At 36.7% G+C, this 18409-nt stretch overlaps 1 pseudogene; it reads right to left on the bottom strand.

Moving 5' to 3' along the window:
- Positions 1 to 7297: 7297 nt before the first annotated feature.
- Positions 7298 to 17545, bottom strand: LOC122144835 (annotated as a pseudogene).
- Positions 17546 to 18409: the final 864 nt, after the last annotated feature.

Here is an 18409-nt window from a genome sequence, read left to right as displayed (position 1 = left end):
GAAGCGCTGGTTGTAGAGCGTACATGATCTGATCTTCATCATATGCAGCCTGACTGAAGGGAGCAGGAAACTGACCTGCTGGAAAACAAAAACCAGTTGTTCAGTAATTAAAAATAGGATTGATTTCCCCCTTTATTTCTCATGTAATGCAAAGTTTCTTTTTTTGTTGTGTGCGTCAGTCACGCCATCGCGAAATCTTTCACCTCGCCCATGGTAACCACAATCCTGTTCTCAAAAACTCACCCATTGAGAATTTATTCTTGGCGTGTGAACAAATAGCTCTGTGACAATAAAAAAAAGTTTAGGCAGTTTTGAGCTTCCAAAGACTTTGTCTCTGTACTTGTCGAACATGGAGCGCACACATTTAAAGATGGGTCGGCTAGATTTAGCAATAATTCAACCAAAATGCTAATTCTGTCATCATTTACTCACCCTCGTGTTCCAAACCTGTATGAGTGTCTTTCTTCTGTTGAACACAAAAGAGGATATTCTGAAGAATGCTGGTAACAGTTCACAGTAGCCATTGACTTCCATGGTATGGAAAATAAATAATATGGAAGTCAGTGCATGGCTACCGTCAACTGTCTGGTTACCAACATTCTTCAACATATCTTCTTTTGTGCTTGAGGGTGAGTAAATGATGATTTTTGGGTGAAATATCTCTTTATGTATAATAAGTTTTTGTGTGGATTTTTTGTTTATACATGAACTTCTTGTCACAGACTTAAAACAATAAAAGTTCAACAACATTTGGTCTTGTAGAATGTGCTAGGCTTTATTCTTTGTGAAACAGGTAGATGTTTGCAGATCTTACCAGCCTCCAGATATGTGGATGGTGGTCCCGGGGCATATTGTTGTCCCAGAGTTGGTCCAATCGGAATGGGTTGCAATCCATAAACTGGGTGAAGGTTATTAGCTGGGTAAGGTGAGTACTGACTGCCCTGTGAATGGTATTGTGCAGTCATGACTGTAATTCTTCGCACCAGATGTACTACAAAAGATGAATCAAAAGACAGCATTTAGTTTGAACAAAACCCACATGTAGCTCTTTGTACACAAATACTGACACTTACGATGAGGTTTCTCATGCTTTTACTCAGGCAGCAGGAGATGAACACAACAAAGGCCATCCCGAAAACCACTATGGTCACAATAATAATGTCTTCCATTCGATGGGGAGAATGACTTGAATATTCAAAGGTTTTGCTTCTGGACAGATAAGGGAAAATAAACCTTAGAAACATTAGAAATTGAGTGTTTCAGCTTTCAAACAACCAATTCAGTCTTTGAATAACAAGCATTGGACCAATTTGCACTCAGTTGGTTCATCAGAATAAAATTTATTATTCTGATAATTAAAAAATGATCAGAATTACTGCACGAGTGAGGTTCGTCCTCAATTTTCCTTACAAAAGAAATTTTTTCTCCATCCTTCTGTCCATCGGTTCTAACAAATAATCTACTTTAATTAAAATTCATAATTCTGACATCAAGACAGCTCTCTGTTCAATAAACTGGATCATTATGAGTCGGCTCTTGAGTCGAAATGATCAACAAATCATTCAGAACATGCAAAACCCTCCACAATCCAGTTTTGTTAACTGGCCCTTTTGTGTGTGTGAGTGTGTGTGCAGGGCTGGCCCTAGCATTTTGGGGGCACTAAGCAGATTTTCAAAAGGGGCCCCCATACTTACAGTTTCACCTAACCACCTGCATCCCATCCCAATGTACACATCCTACACTGACACCTAATTGTAAAGTTTTACCACTTTGTTTTACTCAATGTATTTATCTTTCAAGATATAGATAGGAAAATATATTTGGGTAGTTGACAAATATGCACTAAAAAATGCTTGTCAAACACTATTCCTGGTCCTTCAACTAATTAAAGTTGTCCGTGGAGTTTAAAATCAGGATATGCTGTCACACCGGAGGACATAGTTTTCAGTGTCATATTGTATCAAGTACATATGCTTTAAGAAATATATGGATAAAAAAAATAATATTGCCAATTACTAAAATAGATGCTTGGTAAATTATGCCTGAGGTATTTATTAACAATTGTATGCTTTGCTTTTTAATTTAAAAAAAGTTTTTATTAATTTAGTAGTAATTTAGTAGTATTTTTTATTTTTTTTAGTAATTTATTGAACATCCTTGAGATAGTCACACCATAGGACAATTCTGAGATTTAGCTCAAAAATGTAAAAAAAAATTAAATAATCATAAATCTAATAACAAAGCAGTTTTATAACAATAGGACCATGTAAGACAAAGAAATTTTAAATAATGACAATATTATTACATTTTTTATCTTGTGTGACAGTGAAAATGCCATGTCATCGACCCAACAACCCATTTAAGCAAACTTTAAAATTAAAGAGTTTAACAATTGCTTAAGAGAAATTTATCAAAATTCAGTGACATTAAGGCTTAAAGCAAAAAAAACCTGGTTCTGAAAATTATATTAGAGAACAGTATAGTAATAATAATAATAATAATAATAATAATAGAATATTAATTAATTTTCTGGGCTGGCATGACAGTCCAGATTAAAATGTAAAAATAATCAAGTGAAAACATGTTGAAACAGATTTAAGCAACATCAAAGTGAAGGCAAAAATCTGAGACGAATGGAGACACGAGATAGGGTTCACAAGAATGAGACTAGATCAGATTTTTACACTATTTTAAGAAATCTTCAATGGTGAAAAACATGCCTGGAAAAATAGTCTACAGGTGCATTTGAAATGTTTTAACTAATCTTGCAATAAATGCCTTCTCAGTTCTGCTTTATGACTATAAATTATTATATGCAATAACAGACAATACTCAAGCACTGTAAAAAGATTTAGCCACAAACTCAACTGACTGACTTCTCTTTTGTATGTTTTCTTCAGACCTACAGAATTGTATTAGCAGGCTATGAGTTCTATCTGAACTTTTTTCCACAAATTGATCATAGAAATAAAAAACAAATAAACAAACAAACAAACAAACAAAATGAACAGTTATTTCTTTAGTCGTATTAAGTGCAACCATAATCAAAGTAGGCTACTCTCTCAATATTCAAATCAAAGCGCAAACCAAAACCAAAATTTTTTTTCAAACATGATAGAGAGCTAAGAGATGGTAATTACAGCCTAGATATGGTATGCAGCCTAATTTGCATGCGTCAGGGAGCCTCAAACTGCTGGTATTGAAATTGCATTTGAATGCGTGCATACATCTTTTTTAGTTTCACTTTCAATTTCACGATTTGGACCGGAGGTTCTGAGCACGCATTGCATTCTTCAAGATTTGTCAGAGACTTACAGTGCGTGTCCACGAACGTTTTTGATTAATTCCTATGAAAGTTCTGCTTCAGAGGACGCTCCAGCTCAGCTCTGCTGTTGCCATCCCCTGCTGTCTGAACTCCTGACATGGGGCCCCCTGGTGGCCACGGGGGCCCTATGCAGCCGCTTATATCGCTTATTAGGTAGAGCCAGCACTTTGTGTGTGTGTGTGTGTGTGTGTGTGTGTGTGTGTGCGTGTGTGTGTGTGGTGGGGTGGGGTTTTAACTGGATTCTGGTGAACCCACGTAATCAGGGTTGTACGGCGGTTGAGGTGAGGTGTGGTCTGTGAGAAGCGCTGGTTGTAGAGCGTACATGATCTGATCTTCATCATATGCAGCCTGACTGAAGGGAGCAGGAAACTGACCTGCTGGAAAACAAAAACCAGTTGTTCAGTAATTAAAAATAGGTTTGATTTCCCCCTTTATTTCTCACGTAATGTAAAGTTTCTTTTTTTGTTGTGTGCGTCAATCACGCCATCTCACCCACTGTCACCACAATCCTGTTCTCAAAAAATCACATATTTACGCAAGAATTTATTCTTGGCATGTGAACAAATAGTTCTGTGACAATAAAAAATAAATTTATGCAGTTTTGAGCTTCCAGAGACTTTGGCTCTTTACTTCCACTCACATTTTAAAGGGGTCATAAAATGCAAATTTAAATTCTTCCTTTCTCTTTGGAGTGTTACAAGCTCTTGGTGCATGAAGAAGATCTGTAAAGTTGCAAAGACTAAAGTATCAAATCCAAAGAGATATTCTTTATCAAAGTTAAGACTCTGGCACGACCCCCTAAAACGGCTCGTTTAAACACGCCCCTGTTGTGTTTTCTTTATGATGATGTATATATGAAGGGTCTTGATGCACGCATAAGCAGCTTTAGCATGTAGCTTTTCTTTATTAAACACTTAGGACTTATTAAACCTTAAAAACTAAGGACATTATTAACTGTCTTTACATTTATTTTGAAAGATGAAGCTTGCGATTATGGAAAGGGCCGTTACATTTTCGACGAGTGCTTGTGGTGATCGGCCAATCACAATGCACCGGGTCAGTTGGCCAATCAGAGCAGACTGCGCTTGTCAGAAGGAGGGACTTTGTTGAAACAACGTGTTTGAGAGAGGCGGGGCATAGAGGACCTACAATAATGTACAGTATTTGAAAAATAATGTGTTATTTGAACATTAAAGCATGTCAAATTATTCTGTTACACCAAATACACAAACAATGATCTTTAAAAAAGCATCATGTGACCCCTTTAAGTGTTTAATTGTTGCTGTCTTGCTTGTCGAAGACGGAGCGCACACACTTAAAGATGGGTCAGCTAGATTTAGCAATAGTTCAACCAAAATATTTGTACCAGTCTAGGATCCAAAATAACTAGACAATAGATATATCTTTGGTTAAAATAAGGAGAAAGAAACAGCGTCTCTTTGAGGAGAATATTTGCTTTTGGACAGATAATGGAGAAGAAATGCAATAATAGGTTATAAATGGAGATCAAATCTGTATCAGCCATTGACTTGAGCCTAAGATTCATCTGTGATTGTATTGGACATGTTAACTACACAAAACCTTTGTCGTCTTGGGACTGTATAGAGGGAAATGATTGCAAGAAAGTATTTCCTCTAGGGTTCATGTTCTCTCAATTTTACAAAATAATGGCAGCTCTGTCCAAAACTCAGTTTTGATGGCACTCCATTGTGTTTAAATCTACTTGCTTGTACCAAAAATTAACCATTTGTACAAACATTTTCATGTAAATAACAAGATTAATTCACTATAAGTTCCTTATGGAATTTTTCATATATATATATATTTTTAAAGGTGTTTATTTAGTATTAGTAGTTAGTGTCTACAAACTAAACAGATTGGTTGTGCATGATTCTAACAATCTGGTTAGAAAATATTATAAATTATCGCAGAATGATCAGAATAAATACAGAGTGGTAACAGCTGGTGAGGAATAAATCTAAAACACTTAGCTCTGATTTATATTAAGAAAGAAAAATTATTCCTTACAAAAGATATTCACTTTGTTCTTCAATGGTCAATGCCTTTTGTGGATCAGAGCAGCAGTAGTTCTCATCACACACAGACTACAGAGTCTTGTACATGCCGCAAATCTCAAAGCCTAAACAAATAAAACAGAGGAAATGTGAGCCATTTTAAAAGTAATTACATTTTTTAACCTTTGTTTGTTATGAATCACTTGTCTTGAAGTTTGGAGTAAAGTATCACTGTTCATGTTAAATGTTTCAGAGACAATCTAGAAACACCCTTTAATTTAAATCAGACTAATAATTGTTTTGATTTTGCCAATATTAAAACTTTTCTGTTTAGTCAGTTATTGGTTGTATAAGCAACTCAGCAGCCATTCAGTATTTTATTTTCAGTAATTAATTAACGAGAAAAACAAGAAAAGTCTTACACACAATATATAAGCACAAAAATATCAAACTTGTGAAAAAAAAAAAAACTACTGCATGTAAACATAAAAAATCTGACTCGATTCTTTCAAAGAATATAATTTGCATTTACATTAAACAACGCTAAAATGCAATACTAATACTCATTCATGAGTTTGACGTCCCAGTTTTTTTGTGAATCGGTTCAACTGATTCATTAAAAAGATTTGACTGAAATGAACACTAACATGTTTACTTGTTTGAAGTATTACTGGTCCTGTTACTGTTTAAGCACCATAAACATTTTGATAATTTTAACATCTTAATAACAATAGGGAAATATTTATGACATAATTTCAACAAGTGTACTTGCACAAACAACTTTCTCCACGTGGAAAAAGACACGTGCTTTCGCTGGTTTTTACGCAGAAACAAAATTTGGAAACACAAAACAAATGAGGGGAATGTCGAGCAAAATATATGAGCAAATTACTACACATTTTCAAACAAATATCCGTAGTTCAAAAACGTCGACTTCGAAAATCACGTTTAAAACATTCAGAAACGTTTCCTTGGACTCTTACCGATTATAGTCGTGAATAATCCCGCGGACAGGAGAAGAATTTCTTGGATAAGAGGAACATGTTTTTTTGCTGTTCACTTCACGTGTGAAGAGACTGAAGACTCGTCCTTTCCAAGCAAGACGCATCTCACAACAAACTCAAGATCACCAGAGTAATTCAAACATTTATTTCATTGGGTCTAGCCCTGACAGTCACGTGTGGACATCAGATAATACACAAATACATATGTACAAACAAACAGAACATGTTTGAGACAAAACCCCACTGGCCTATTTCCTTACCAACAAAAAAACAATCTTCCAGAAAATTCTGAAGAACAAGTAAACTTTAAAACAAAAACATTTCTTATTTAACTCTTGCAGCAATGATTTGTTTGAAATGAACCAATACACATTCACAAACCAACCAAGTTTACAGTCTTAAAACATGACAGTGACCGTAACAATTTTGGATCCAAAACGGCGGTGAACTTCGAAAAGCGTATCTCTAGAATCCCTTCCAGATTGGCGATTGGTTAAAGACAGATATACCCAGCACTGTTTGAGTGAATCTGGAGCACCGTTATCTTTGGTAGCACCTTGACTAGATATTTAGGATTTCTCAAATCTTTGTAACTAAGAGTCTGAATCAGTCCAGTCCTGATACTCAGTCAAGATACTCAGTCATTTTCCCAAATTGGTGCTCCAGTGATTGTTTGTTTAATGATTAAGCTTGATACAGTACATGAAGTAATGATACCATATGGCAACATGAAAAATGGTTCAGTATCTCTAAACATCTGAGCATCACCAATTTGCTTTGGAGGTGGTGATGTACTTTTATATGGGTTTAATATGTGAAAACAAGCTAGAAAGCAATATTTAATCAATATCTAACACTGTCATGAGGTGTTTGGTATCTTTGTGCATCTTCAGAAATGTCTCTGGACAATGCTTCAGAAAGATTGTGTTGTCGATTTGCTGCAGGTCTTTTACAGCATTTATTGGCGCTTGGCTTTGTACGGTCGTGAGCGTTTCCGCCGGTCGGGTTTGCGTTGTTTGTGGAGCCGGCCGATGCTTACGCCCTGTCTGCGACGCACAGAGATGTTCTGCTCCACCAGACTCGCTAACATACCTACAAAACACACAAGGACATTTGATTTAAGCAGAGGTTCCCAACCATGTTCCTAAAGCCCAACCAACACTGCACAATGTCTCCTTTGTCTGACACCCGAGTTTCTACTAAGCTGATGACCTGAATCAAGTGTGTTTGATTAAAGGGATGCTCCACCCCAAAATTAAAATTTTGTCATTAATCACTTACCCCCATGTCATTCCAAACCCGTAAAAGCTTCGTTCGTCTTCGTAACACAATTTAAGATATTTTGGATGAAAACCGGGAGGCCTGTGACTGTCCCATAGACTGCCAAATAAATAACAGTGTCAAGGTCCATAAAAGGTTTATGAGGTATGAAAGTCGTCATCAGAATACTCCATCTGCCATCAGACGTGTAATCTGGGATATATGAAGCGACGGGAACACTTTTTGTAAGCGAAGAAATCAAAAATAACGACTTTATTCAATAATTCCTTTGTCAACGGTCTCCTCTGTGTCTCTCCATATCACCATATGTCATCTGCACCACAAGGATGCGCTGTTTTCTTTCAAAACAAAGCTAAATACACATAGAAACAGCACATCCTTGTGCCGTGGATGATACAGAAGAGCATACGGTGATATGGAGAGACACAGAGGAGACCGTTGACAAAGGAATTGCTGAATAAAGTCGTTATTTTTGATTTCTTCGCTTACAAAAAAGTGTTCCCGTAGCTTCATATAACCCAGATTACACGTCTGATGGCAGATGGAGTATTCTGATGATGACTTTCATACCTTTTATGGACCTTGACACTGTTATTTATTTGGCAGTCTATGGGACAGTCACAGGCCTCCCGGTTTTCATCCAAAATATCTTAAATTGTGTTACGAAGACGAACGAAGCTTTTACGGGTTTGGAATGACATGGGGGTAAGTGATTAATGACAAAATTTTAATTTTGGGGTGGAGTATCCCTTTAAGAAGATCATGTGTAGTGTTGGAAGGGTCCAGGAACATGGTTGGGAACCACTGGACTAAAGGAAAAGCTTCCTTATTTACTTTCATGCTGTTGCAGTCCATAAAACATTCTTTCTTTCGTGGAACACAAAAGGAGATGATTAGCAGAACTTTCACGCTGCCATTTTTGCGACATATAAAGATTCTCGAAAACATCTGATTTCGCACTCCAGGGAAGAAAGAATTTTTTTTTTTACCTTCTTGTGCTAGCATTGATATGAAGGTGCAGATGAATGTCATCGTAGTATGAGTCCTCCTTGGTCATCGATCTGAAAAAGGAGAAAAATCATCAGAAATCATTCTGGAAAGTCCCTGTGAAATATTTTTCTTGCTCACAGAAACCTTAACCTTATACTTTTTCCTTTTCTCCACTTCTTCTTTCAAACACAATTCATAGGTGGCAATGTCTGCTTCCACGCACTTAATGCAAGGCCAGCAACTCCTGTGTGACAGAAACCCTCAAGTTCATGGAAAGTTGCATCACTAACTTGTAGCAAACATTGCTGATGAGATACCAGTGATGCACAAAGAAAACAAATAGCTGGTGTCTTACTTTTGGAGTATATTTTTCTCCAGGAGGTTTGGTGCTGGTTTCAGCGTTGGTGGACGGCAGGTTCTCCTTTTCGGGTTTGACGTCCACTGATTCTTTGACGTCCTCCTGTTTCATCTCCACTGACGGTCCTTCCTTCACCTCCTCTTCTCCTCCTTGACCAGTCGTCTCTCTTCTTTTTCTTTCTTTTCCACACCGCCCGCTTTCTTAAACCCTTCCAACATTTCTGTCCAAATGAGATTGAGGTTACCCCAACCAGTGTGCAAAAAAGTCTTCTGCGAAAGACATTTCAGTTGATAAAATCTCATTGTTTTGTGAACATGTACCTGTAGGTGGCAAGGCGTACATGACGCCGTCCTCTTGCAGTCGCAGTTTTGTGGAGCTCACTAGCGCCCCCAAGTCCCGGACGGCTCGATTGTGTCGGGCGTCTAACCTGAGCAGCCCCTCCTCTTCTCCAAACAAAACACGACTCAAGTGGGGCACCACAGGGCTGGAGGGACGTGTAGCTGCTTGCGATCGAGCGGCGCGAGCGCAGTGGTGAGTTGAAGCACGCGCTGCCGATTTCTGAGGCCGTATCCGTGCTTTCATTACTGGGCGTGGGTGATGGCTGGCAGGCCGAGGTGATGCTGATCCCACCGGTGCGACCCTCGGTGCCGTACATTCAGAGGTGTGGAACCCGTTGTTGCCATGAGTCCTTCCTTTGGACTTCCTTCTTGAGTTTTCTCAGCTAAAACGCTGAGGTGCTAGCTGACCCTCCACTTGCCGCAACCGCACCCACTCCCACTGCGACCCATGGTACGTGGTGCGTAGATCAACCCTTTCTTCGCACCCTTCCGACCACACAGACAACCAATGAGTGCTCTATGTAAGTACATGAATGCAAATATGTCATTGCCTCTATAGGCGTGCTTTTGCGCAATTTTTCTTCTTCTACTGTAATTTTCTACTACTTTACTACTGTCATGGTAAAAATGTTGCCAGTACGTAAAGCAAGTACTGTGTAAGGTTTTTTAAGTTGTTACTATGTTTATTAGTTTTTATAGCTGAATAATAACACTTTATCAATTCACAATTTCTACAGACATTTGAAGGAACTCTATCGCCCTCTTGAGGACTGGAGGTTTGTTACCACTGCAAGAACACATTAGAATATGTTAGAATTTAATGTGGGAAATTCAACACTTTCTTAGTTTTGATACCTGCTTGTGGCAACTGAAGTGCTTACACTCCTTCCTCCTCGTCATCATAGTCATCCTCGTCATCAGAATAAGGGGGCTGAGGGGGGCCAGGTAGGCGTGAGCGACCCACACCCGCAGCAAGATCCTCCTCTTCCTGCCAATCAACAAGCTTACGGATAAATGAAAGCACATATCATACTAACTATTCCAGATATTCTGAAATGTAACCGTCTTACCGATGCAGGGGGACTTGGCGTAGTTTTGGTTGTCCAGGAAGGCTGGCAGACGCTGGACATGGGTTTGGGGCTGGGAACAGGTAGAGGGGGCTGGTGGCGGAGCGCCCTCCTGGTTGGTAAGTGCCCCCCCCCAGTTTAGGCCATGGGTCTGGACTTTTTCCAGCGGGACTTGGTAAAGCAGCGGCTCCTTCCCTGAGTTTCTAAGTATCATGGGGACATGTGTGAATGTACTATTTTTGAATCCCCACATTATTGCACTAACCCTTAAAACCAGATCATATTTATACTAAAAAGACCTATTCCCAAAGACTGTTGTGTGTTTTGAGGCAAAAATGTTCCTATGGATTTATTTCTCCACACGTCATTCTTGGCAATAACAGGCCTTAAAGGAACACTCCACTATTTTTGAAAATAGGCAAATGTTTCACCTCCCCTAGAGTTAAACAGTTTATTACCGTTTTTACCGTTTTCGAATGCATTCAGCCGATCTCATTCAAATTAGGTTTATTTCAAATAGGGTACCTGTGGGTGTGGCCTGATCTGTACACAAAGGTATCGGTGTATCTTGCCCCTCCTCCTTTTTTCACAAGCAGGGGTAGTCCTTCTTAAGAGGAGGAGTCCTTGTTGACTTTCGACTCCTGGGCCGGAATCTTGTTGGGTCCAGCCGAAATTACCTGTAGCCGCACAATTGGCGTAAAACAGAAATTGTTCACCGATGGTTGGGACTGCTCCAAAATTTTGGATTTTATGTCAAAAAAAACTAAACACAAAAAAAAACTCACGTTTTTTGTCCCTTAACAGGCTGGAGTCCGTCCAGACCGCTTCTGCCTGTTCTGTTTCAGGATGTCGAGCTTGTAACTCGTATTTTATCTGGCGATCTGAACCACCAGCGCCATGGAAGAGTGAACCGGATGTCCATGGTAGGGCTCTCGTGGGTACGAGCAAGGCAAATCAATATGCTAATTATATAATTATGAGTGTCATTATGATATATGGCAGATATATTGTTGTTTTCATGTGTTTATCACAAAATAAATTGCCATTTCACTGTATATAATTTCTCCTCACTCTTCTTGGCCAGAGATACGCATATTGATCAGTCTCCCGCTCTTCCCCAGCAGTGGCCCAGTCCATTCGCTGCCAGTATGACCCGTCTGCTTTACCGTCCACGTCTTCATCCTCACCCCATGGCCCCTGAGAGACGGCAGATTTCTTGCGATCTAGATCTTTCAGTCACCAACGGTCCTTTGTGCGTTTAAGTCTCACCGGTCGATGGATACGCCTTCAGCCCGTCCATTGCCAAGAGCCTTCTTTGATTGGCCACTTAACTAACAAAGTGAAACGCCCCATTGTCCCCGACGGCGCTGATGCCGTTCTGTTTCTCCGTCAGGTGCCGCGGCTTCCGGCCTACATTAAACACGACAGAAACAGTAACTAGAAAATGCAATTCGACACAACGAAGACTGTTTGTAGTAGGTATAAAGAGATTCATATTAAGCTTGCACTCTACCTGCATGCCGATGTGTGATCTTTTTGCTAGCTCAGGAGCATTTTCCAATGCTAAACCTTTACTCTGACAAGTCAAAAATACAGACTGCTTCAAAACGGCATGGAAAGATATAAGATTGTGCTATGCCTACTTTATTGACATCAGACATTCTTAAACATGTCTAAAGTTGATAAAAGTAACCAATGTTGGTAACCCAAACAGTTGACGGCAGCCATTGATTTCCATAGTATATTTCATACTAAGGAATTCAAAACAGTTGACGGCAGCGGTTACCCACATTTTTCAAAATCTCGTCTTGTGTGTTCAACGAGAGTAAGTTATACAACTTGATGGTGAGTAATGTAAACAGAACTTTCATTTTTGGGTGAACTGTCTCTTTAAGTGTCCAAAAATGATCTTTTTGTCTTTAATGTGTCATAACGGACCGCGAGGACTGAAGCCCTTGGGGAAATCTTCATACGCTCAGAGTCATGCCCACTCCACGCCCGCGCAGTTCAGAGCACACTCCATAAGAGCGGGAGTGGTCAACGAGTTCGGGTATCAGCTGACACAACAACGAACACGACTATAGACAAGGCGCATAATAAACTGAAGATTTATGTTGCAATGCAATATCCTCAGTTTTGTCTCCAAATAAATGAACTAAATCAATATGACACTTGGTGAGGCAAAACAATGTCCATTACGATCTCGTCATCGATAACATAGGTTTCAACATCATCCACCCCCGTGGAGACTTTAACTCGAGATCTCCCGCTCTCTCGATCCACTTGAGAGAAGATGAAGCCAGACTCCAGGACTGAGAAGAGAAAAAGACAGGACAGCTTCATAAATAATCAAATAAACAATAAAGCTATTTGAACAGATAGAAGATAGATAGATAGATAGATAGATAGATAGATTATAAAATCAATAAAAAGTTAAATATGTTACCAAAAATTTTTTATCAATTAAGATTTATATTTGGAAATTAATATTACGTAAATATAGGATTAAAAGTTACAATGATACATATATATTACTATATTAATAGTAGATATAGAGAGGAGAGAGAGGAGAGAGAGAGAGATTTCAGTTGTTACAACAATTTACTTTAATTACTATTTTTAATAAATAAAAACACATACACTTAAAATGGCAAAATGTAAATTGAATACATATGACATTTATATAGTAGGTAAGAACAGAATTATGAAAGAAATGAAAATGAAAATAATATTTAAATTATTAATCTTATTATGATAAACATAAATAATGCTTTATTAAATATTTTTTAATAAATAAAACCATCAGCTTAAAATGCCAATGTAAATTGTGTAATAAATATACATTTATAGATTCATATATATATTATATATATTATATATATAATATATATATCATATCATTATATATATATATATACACATACCATATGGTAGGTAGTAGATAGAACAGAATTATGAAAATAAATGCAAAAATAATAATATTTAAATTAATTACTCTTATAATGATAAAAATAAAAAATACGTGCTTAAAACAACAAATTTAATTGTGATATAATTATCAATGTATACAAACACCCCAAAAAATAATACTGCAAGAAAATTATAAATAATAATTTCTAATTAAGCTCAAAGGCTAAAATGGCGAGAAGTACAAGGTGTGTGCTGATCCCCTTTGACATTGCTCTGAAGATCATAGAGCTCCTGCCACCTGAACGCCCTTCACACCTGAGTCCAACATAAGCAGTATACATCAATCGTCATATTTCATAATCATTGGCATATGCTTTATTCAAAGTGTCAAAATCACCTTGAAAAAGAAACTCTATCTGTTATCAGAATATTCTTCATCACATCAAACTCCACTCTCTTATTTAGACGCTTAAAAGCCCGACTGTCCCAAACAGATCAACTCACCAAAGTCCTCCACACAGAGGTGAACAGCCCTGAAACATCAGAGAACAACGTATAATAATCACTGTTTATTTCAATGAGTGTCACATTCATGAATAAACATGAGGTTTAAAATAGTGGGCCTTGACTTCAAAACCCAGCACTACATGCAACGTACATTGCGATATGACAAGGTTATTACAGCATATTTTAATGAATAATAAAGTAATTATGGATGAATTTGAAAAAGGTTTTTTATATGCATAAATGTTTATTTGTAGACTCATCACCCGGGTCACTTTCTACTCCAGCCAACCTTTGTTCATTTTTGCCTGAAATCAGAGTCGCAAAAACTCTCCGCTAAATCATCCGACCAGTCCATCAGATTGTAAAGAACTGCATCAGTCATTTCCTAGTACATATTGATCCATGTTTGGATCGGGAATGGCCGGCTGGTAAAACAAAAGAAGCACGCCGTCGACTGTAATCGACGTCATGCCGCTGCGCCGTGCGTCGATGCCGTCTGACGGTGAAGAAGCGCTATGCGCTGCAGTGAAGTTAAAGGCAGATGATTGACATTATAAACGGGTTTCGTAACAGTTTATTTATTCGCTTATTGCTTTTTGTGTGTGTGTGTGTGTGTGTGTGTGTGTGTGTGTGTGTGTGTAACCTGTATGTGTGGTCCTATATCTCGATCTAAAACCGTTTATGTGGGATATTATTTATGCCTAAACATCACTATACATAATGTTTTGTTCAAAAATATCTCAACAAGTGAATTTGTAGTTATTGAATACTTATGTGCTCAGAAAAAGTCAATTTGAGACATTTCTCTAATATGTAATATGTATGACATCTATATATTTTAGTATAATCATAAACAAGTTAATAATTATACAAGCTAGATACAGGTAATGTTTTCCAGGTCTATTTACTACCTTTTTTCTTTCTTTTCTTGTTTTGGTATTTTATTTTTTATTTTGTCATTTCGAATCAGTTACAAGTTTACATTTAAAATCTTAGTTGGATTATTCCTGGGTCTTACACGATAGAGACCGTTGTAAAAAAAGCACTGCGATTTTGTCACATCCATAAAAATGCTTTCTTGATTATTAATAGTTACATACCGATCAATAGCATGCACTTTAAATACAGTATTATATTTAAATAATTTTTAATGCTTTAAAATATTAGATTTACTATATGTGTGATACTATATTTTTAAAATTAGATAAAAATATTTTAATATTTAATATTCAAAAAAAATAATAAAAATATAAACCGGTTCTAAGATGCAAAATGTTAAAGTCAAAAGGCCTTTGTAAACAACAGTATGATATTAAAGAAATTACAATATAATACAGAATACATTACAAATAATATATTCAATAATACAGTCCTAAAAGATGCAACAACAAAAAAGAAACAAAAAATGAGTACAGGATTGTATAAAACAACATGATACATTACCAGCATATATCATACCTTCTAGATTAGATAATTATATACATTATAATGATAATCAAGTAAAAAGTCCAATTTCATCTAGATGCAACTGGGTATTTACACAACCTTTCTTGGACTTTGCTGTTTTATAATATGCTAATAAACTGCTTCTAATTATATAAATATATAACTACAAGAAATCCTGCATCAATAATTTCTTTTAATGCAACTAAATATTTTACATATAGCCTATTATAATCATAAACAATTATTTTAAATTATAATAATTATATAATGATATTATTATCAATATAAATAATATTTTAAATTTATATATATATATATATATATATATATATATATATTGACAAAATTAGTATATTATTCACTATACCATCAGGCTTAGTAACATGTAAAAATCTAGCTGAATATTTTTGCCATTATACACCTTCCCATACACATTGCTGTTTATAACATGTAGCTATCATGAAATGTATGCTTATTATATAATAAATGTATATCATTACGGTAGTGTGATCCCTATCAGGCTTATAAAACATGTCCATTAATTTAACGATTTTATATTTATGCAGTGATTTAATATAGTACTATACACCAAATGTATGGATCACTATAAAGATACATTTCAAGAAAGACTAAAATTTTTTTTTCCCGGATCTCTTCAAAAGGGTTTTTTTCAAATAGGGTACCTGGGGTGGGGCCTGCTCTTTCACAAGGTTTTCTTGTTCTTGCCCCTCCCCCTTTTTTCACAGCGGGGGGCGTGTCTTCTGAAGAGGAGTCTTGTTGCTTTCGATCCTGGCCTGAATCTTGTTGGGTCATCCGAATTACCTGTAGCATGCACATTGGCGTACAGAAATTGTTCACATGTTTGATGCTCCAAAATTTGGATTTTATTCAAAAAAAACTAAACAAAAAAAAAAACTCACTTTTTTCTCCCTAACCTGCTGGAGTCCTTCCAGAACGATCTGCCTGTTCTGTTTCAGGATGTCTAGCTTGTACTCGTATTTATCCTCGATCTGGAACCCCGCCATGAGATTGAACCGGATGTCATGGTAGGGCCTCTGTGGGGAGAGAAGGGCAAATCAATATGCTAATTATATATTTATGTCATTATATAATATGGCAATTTTATTTTGTTTACATGTTTATCACAAAAAAATTGCCATTTCACTGTTATAATTTTCCTCATCCCCTCTTGGCCAGAGATCGAATATTGATCATCTCCGCTCTTCCCAGCAGTGGCCAGTCCTATTCGCTCCATTATCACCCGTCTGGCTTATCCGTCCACTTTTCATCCTCACCCCATGGCCTGAGGAGACAGGCAGATTCTTGTGATCTATCTTGTCAGTAAACGTCCTTTGTGAGTTTAAGTTCTCACCGGGGTCGATGGGATACGCCTTCACCGGCCACTCCAAGAGCCGGTCTTTGATTGGCACGTAACTAACAAATTTAAACGCCTCCTTTGCCCCCGCACGGGGCTGATGCCGTTCTGTTTCTCCGGCAGGTGCCGCGGCTCCGGTCCTACATGAAAACAAGACAGAAACAGTAACTATAAAATGCAATTTAGGACACAACGAAGACTGTTTGTTAGTGGGAAAAGAGATTAATATTAAGCTTGACTCTACCTGGCATGGCTATTGTGAGCTTTTGCTAGCTCAGGAGCATTTCCAATGGCGTAACCTTTACTCTGACAAGTCAAAAAATACAGACGTGCTTCAAAACTGGCATTGAGAAGATATAAGTGTGCTATGCTACTTTATTGACATTCAGACATTTTTAAAACATGTTTAAAGTGATAAAAGTAACCAAATGTTGGTAACCTAACAGTTGACGGCAGCCATTGATTTCCATAGTATATTTCATACTAAGGAATTCGATAAAAGTAACCAAATGTTGGTAACCAAACAGTTTCTTCTTGTTTTCAACAGAGAGTAAGTTATACAACTTGATGGTGAGTAATGATAAACAGAATTTTCTTTTTTTGGGTGAACTGTCTCTTTAAGTGTCCAAAATGATCTTTTTGTCTTTATGTGTATAACTGACCTCAGGACTGAAGCCCTTGGGAAAGTCTTCATCGGCTCAGAGTCATTCCCACTCCACGCCGCTGCAGTTCAGAAGCACACTCAGAAGAGCGTGAGTGGCCGGAGTTCGGTATCAGCTGCACAACAATCGACACACAGACTATAGACAGGCGCATAATAACTAAGATTTATGTTGCAATGCAAATATCTCAGTTTGTCTCCAAATAAATGAACTAAATCAATAGGATCACTTGGTGAGCAAAAAACATGTCATTACGATCTCGTCATCGATACAGAGGTTTCATCCACCACGTGGAGACTTTAACGTCGAGATCCCCCGCTCCTCGATCCACTTGAAGAGAAGATGAAACCAATACAGGACTGAGAAAAAGAAAAAGACAGGACAGCTTCAGAATAATCAAATAACAATAAATATTATAGACAGATAGATAGATAGATAATGATAGATAGATAATAGATAGATGAATTATAAAATCAATAAAAAGTTAAATATTTCCCAAAAATTTTTTTAATTAATATTTAAATTATTTGGAATTAATATTATTTAAAAATATAGACTTAAAATTTACATGATACATATATTTTATATATATATAATATAGAGAGAAGAGAGAGGGGAGAGAGGAGGATTTCAGTTGTTACCATTTTACTTTATTAATATTTTTAATAAAAAAAACACATACAGCTTAAATGGCAAAAATGTACATTGTAATAAAAATATACATTTGATATATAGGGTAGACCGATATGAAAAAGACCTGAAAATGAAATATATTTCAATTATTAATCTTCTTAGGATATCAAAATTAATGCTTTTATTAAAATTATTTTTAATACAATACAAACCAACATACAGCTTTAAACATGCCAAATGTACATTGTTTATAATATCATTACTAGATTCATATATATATATATATATCTATATAATATATATATATATATATCATCAATATAATATACTTATATCTTACACCTACACATTAGGTATAGTATAGTAGCATAAGACAGAATTACTGAAACATAAATGTAAAAATAACTAATATTTAAATTATGTAATCGTAATATGACTAAAAAAATCATCGGGCTTAAAAACACACACCAAAATTTAATTGTGACTACTAAATTTATA

Source organism: Cyprinus carpio, unplaced genomic scaffold (genome assembly GCF_018340385.1).
Source record: "Cyprinus carpio isolate SPL01 unplaced genomic scaffold, ASM1834038v1 S000006773, whole genome shotgun sequence".
Taxonomy (NCBI): Eukaryota; Metazoa; Chordata; class Actinopteri; order Cypriniformes; family Cyprinidae; genus Cyprinus; species Cyprinus carpio.
The sequence above is the reverse complement of the archived record's forward strand: the minus strand, read 5'-3'. Positions and strand labels throughout refer to the sequence as shown.